Source organism: Nannospalax galili, unplaced genomic scaffold (genome assembly GCF_000622305.1).
Source record: "Nannospalax galili isolate Female #2095 unplaced genomic scaffold, S.galili_v1.0 scaffold522, whole genome shotgun sequence".
NCBI classification, from domain to species: domain Eukaryota; kingdom Metazoa; phylum Chordata; class Mammalia; order Rodentia; family Spalacidae; genus Nannospalax; species Nannospalax galili.
This window is the reverse complement of record NW_008348874.1, coordinates 1,279,854-1,284,968: the sequence shown is the minus strand read 5'-3', so window position 1 is coordinate 1,284,968 and position 5,115 is coordinate 1,279,854.

Sequence of the window (5,115 nt, the reverse complement as noted above, 5' to 3'; positions counted from 1 at the left end):
ATTTCACAAGGGGGGTGCAAGTTTCTAGGTTCACAGTTGAGTTAATACAGTTGTATATTATTGAGCTCAGAATAAGCCCTGTAAGATATAAATTGGATGAGTTTTTAACCTTTAAAAAAGATCTCCATTTCATTTTACAATATATTATTCCTTCTGGAAAGACTCATTGTTTTTGTTACTAACAGTGAGATGTTGGCACATGCATCTCTAATCTGTATGCATCTGATTATTACTAGTCATAATCGGTTGCACTTGGACCCTTGGCACTTGTGTGTGTCTATAAAGTCATCAGGTGGATTTCAGTGGTAATGTTTATCGCCTCTACTAATTAGCACGATGTAAATTTCCATGCTTCCTCCTCAAATATAGTACATTTTAAGAAAATTTTTTGATTTTTTTTTTTGTGTGTGTGTGAGTATATCACACAGAACATCCCAAACCATCTTATTTGACTATACACCCACTTCCCAGTTGGCACCCTCTCATAGCCTCCCTCCCCCGAAGGTTTTAATTCTAACACAAGAGTACTGTGTCTTTCCCCTAAATATTGGGGTCTTTTGCCATTACCTATTTTTAAAAAATTGGCACAAAAGAAATGAAGGAAAAGGGAGAAGAATCAGCTGTCCCAGGCCATCAGCCTTAAAGAGGATGGATGCCTGAACCTGGCTGTGAACCCTGAGACAGTAGCAACATGCTACCTGTCCAGCACTGATAACTATGCATTTCCTGACTTTGGAAGATATGACCATAAATTTCTTGGCTTCCAGATTTATGTCTATTTTAAGCTTTTAGGGGAAACATTATGTGAACAAAAGTTCATAAAATCTGCATCTTGAAATTGATGCTTCAGTAAAGGCTGTTCAACTGATTAGAACTTCAGTGATTGTGGAGAGTTTGGAATGTTGCAGGTTCAAGACCTAATTACAATTTATTTTGGGCTATCTTAATGCTTCCAACTGGCCATTCTTTGCCCACCTCTGTTTCTGACTTAACATCCTGTGACTAACAGTTAAAAACTTTTTGAAATGTATTAACAAAGTTCTATTTCCCACTAAACAAAAGGCTGAGGTAATCAGCATCTGAGGCCTATGGCTGAGATTTCTCTTTTGCTTTATCTGCCTACTTAATGTTTCCACCTGTGTGTGTGTGTGTGTGTGTGTGTGTGTGTGTGTGTGTGTTTGTGTGTGTTGATTTATGGCTTTCTTCTTTTTATTACTGTAAAAACTTCCTAAACTACTTCTATGTCAGAACATAGAACCTGATCTGTGTTCTTGTTCACTTATATTTGGCTCCAGAATAAACAGTTTTTATTCCCTGTGAAGTTAGAGCTGTGCTTTAATGTCAACAGTTTATGGTGCCAAAAGGTAGCCCCAAGAGTGATTCACTTTTCATCAGAGAAGTCAGCTGGATGGAAGCAAGGTACCAATATGGACTTGTTGTGTCCAAGCCATAAGGAATTGTTTCCTCTGGTGTATTATGAATTCCTCTGGGGCTCTTTTGTACATGCCTTGATATGATCAGTAGTCCATTGTCCATTTGTTTATTCTGAGCTGGTTGTTTAAAGATCATATTTGGAAGATACCTTTTTATTTATTTGTTTGCTTTCAAAATTCTTGGTTTAAAGTATATATTTTGTTTACTTTGAAAGCATTTAGATATGGAAATTAAATTTGTTTTTGGTTGCTTTTATAGAGGCATGATTAATTTGGACCATTTGTGAAAACTTAGTAGTATTACATTTTTCCTTTACCTTTTTCTCTTGACACTTCTCAAACTTAAGGAATAGAGAAATATTTAGAGAAAATCAAACAGATAATTTGTTCTCTGTGAGATCCTGACTCGTCTAACTGCTTCCTTCTGCTTCTGTAATTTGCTTGGCTTAAGACAGCACTACCTCCATTTTGACTAGCTATTTCAGGCAAGCTGTTTCAGGCAAACTGTTATTGACTAGCTGTTTCATTTTGACTAGCTGTTACTGCCTGGATTCATCACACCCACATCCAGCTAGTGAGCCCACACTCAGACCCAGACAACCTTTGCCCTACACTGATCACTACACTGGATCCCAAAACATGGAAAGTCCACAAGGATGCAGACAACCCTCTCAAGCTAAGACTTTATTGTCCTTAATGGCTTCTATATTGTCCTCTGGAAATGCTCACCCTAACCTTCCCAACACTATGCTCTGGAGACTCTCTCTCAGGGAAATGTACCAGGGGAAAAACCAGGTGATTGGCATGGCTGATTGCCCCCTGGTGGGCTGCCGAGAACCCCTAGACATCATAGTGTACCACAATGCCAGAGGCCACACAATATGTCTGCTTTCCTTATCAGCAGACAGATTCGTCATGTTTAAAAGACAGAGCCCTCTACGGAGAATGCCACTACTTCTCCTGCAAGCTAGAGACAGGCCTGACCGGGGACTTGCATGGTTTGGGGGAAAAACTCTTTGTCAATGAGTCCAGTGTTGTTGAAAAAAATGTAAAAACCCTCAAACACCTCTGCCAGGATCTCCTCTCCAGATACCAACCTGCTAAGCCACAAAATTGGTATGAACAACTGTTCAATTGGTCTCCCTGGCTTACCACTCTACTTTCAGCCTTGGCTGGGCACATAGTCCTCCTCCTATTACTGTTAACTGTTGGGCCATGTATTATCAATCGGCTGTCTTTGTTAGAGAGCAGGTGAATGCAGTACAACTCATGGTCCTGAGGTCCCAGTATCAGCCCTTGGACCCCCTCATTAGAGATCATGATCCAGACCCATGATTGGGTCATCCCTAGTTACTAGGAGAGGGGGGAATGTGAGACCCTGACTTGTCTGTTTCCTTCTGCTTCTGTAATTTGCTTGGCTTAAGACAGCACTAACTCCATTTTGACTAGCCCAGGCATGTTGTAATCTTCAGTTACCACCTCCATCCTGGAAAGCTATAGATCAAGCAAGCCTGGGCATATAGCAGACTTATAAGATAAAACAGAAACTTCTGGCCCCACAGATAACAGCACGTTCCAATACCCTAAAGACAGCCCCTACCAATAAGAATCCTCCTCATACTCAGGGCATAGGACCATCCAATCATTTTAAAGGATGCTTGGTGTGCGTGTGCTTCTGTGAAACTTCCCTATAAAAACCTACCCCACCCTAGATCCCGGCTCTCAGTATGGATCCGCTGTGTCGGTGAAATCTGAGCGCCCGAGCTTAAGCCCCAATAAAGGCTCTTTGCTTTTGCATACTCTCCAGACTCCTTGGTGGTCATTGAGGGTTGCAGGATCAGGGTGCAACATTCTCCAGCTTTGATTAGTATGGTCACTCAAACTACAAACATTAAAAAATCTAAGTCAAGGTAAGTTCCCCTCAGTGCAGAATGTATACTAGATCTAAACTGATTTATTTGCTTCCTTAACTAGAAGTCCTAAGTAACAAAATTTTACAAACATCATATATGGGCACTCTGTTTTAATAGAAATGTAAAATCATTTGAAAAAGCAAAAGAAATTATAAAATCAATAGTTTACAATAATAAGAGCATAAGAATACTTCATGGGAGTTAAAGGGAGATATTAAAATAAAGAACCTAAAAATTTTAGAGGTTATATCAGAGTTAAATATAAATTCTAAGACTAGTCTGCCTGTCTAATTGCTTTCTCTTCATTTTTTACCTCCTAACAAAGCGAAGTTCTACACACAATAACAAAAAAGGAGAAATCTACAAAAAAGGAGAAATTCCTTGCTGTATTGAAAATTCTGATATAGCTTCCTTTGGCAAGCTATACCCACAGTTGGATATATGTCTTCTTTTGCCTTGAGCAACTCCTTTGCTTTTAACTCTTATGCTAAAGACTGCATTAAATCTTCTTTGGTATACTAGATACTCTGAAAATTCCTTTCAACAACTGAAGCTACAAATCCTGGTTTGGCTTGAGTGGCGGTCCCTAAAACTTGGATGAACTCCTCAGGCTCTTAAGGATGACCACAAGGCTGCTGAAGTGTCTGGACACTCTTGCTGAGAATCAACTAGAAGCCTTGGTGATTTTTCCTGTAGGCCGCTTTACCGATCTATCTTGTTACACATGCCTTTCTTATTACTTCAAGTTCCTTTGCTTCTGTTATTCTGGCCAGAGATTGACTTAAAAATCTCCTAGATTCACCCATACTCTGGTACCTGGGTCAGATGCAAGAGCCTATAACTTTTTCTGAGGTACTTATACGAGCTGATCCCCAAGTTGGCCTAAGCCAGTCTCTTGCCTCTGAGATAAAAGGAGATAACTTCTTCCACAAAATAACATATTCTGGATTCAATGTAGCATGTTAGGAATAACTGCTTTTGTATATTATTCATCATTAACCTTAAATTTTTTTTTTTTTCGTCTTTTTGAGGCAGGTTCTCCCTGTAGTCCCAGCTGGCCTGGAGCTCCCTTTGTAGACCAGGCTGGCCTTGAACTCACAAGAGATCTGCCTGCCTCTGACTCCTAAATGCTAAGATTAAAGTTGTGCTCTACCATGCCCGGTTTACCTTAAATCTTAAAAGTGTTTCCTTTACTGTCCTTCCTGTTTCCTCTGCTTTATGTAATGCTAATAGCTTAGACAAGGGGACTACTGTTGGTTTCATGTGTAAAGCCACCCCCCCCCAGATATTTATTTCTTAAAAAGAGATTACCATATGTCTAAATGGCAAACTTTACCTTTTGATCTTTAGTTCCACTAAGCCCTTTTTACATCTTAAAGAGTTTAGGGATATAAACTTTATAATCCCCTCTCTTTAGATTTCATGTAATTATGTCATGTATGACTGTAACAATTATTTTCATGATTTTTGTGTCAGAATAATTTTTTAAAGAAACATTGACCACTTTAGTTTTTCTTTCCTCATTTTTTGTGTGCTAAAATTATTAGCTTTATTTTATTTTTGTATACCAATTAAAATGCACATGTATAGATTTATAAGTGTAAAAGTTTTGTTGATGCACTAAAAGACCTAATAAATGCATACTACCTTACAAACTTGGGTACTCTGAAAAAAATCTTAAAACCTATTAAACAATGTCTTTGGATGTATTAAGTGTTTCACAAAACCTTAAAATATTGATTGTTTATACAAAGCAGCATTCATTAAAA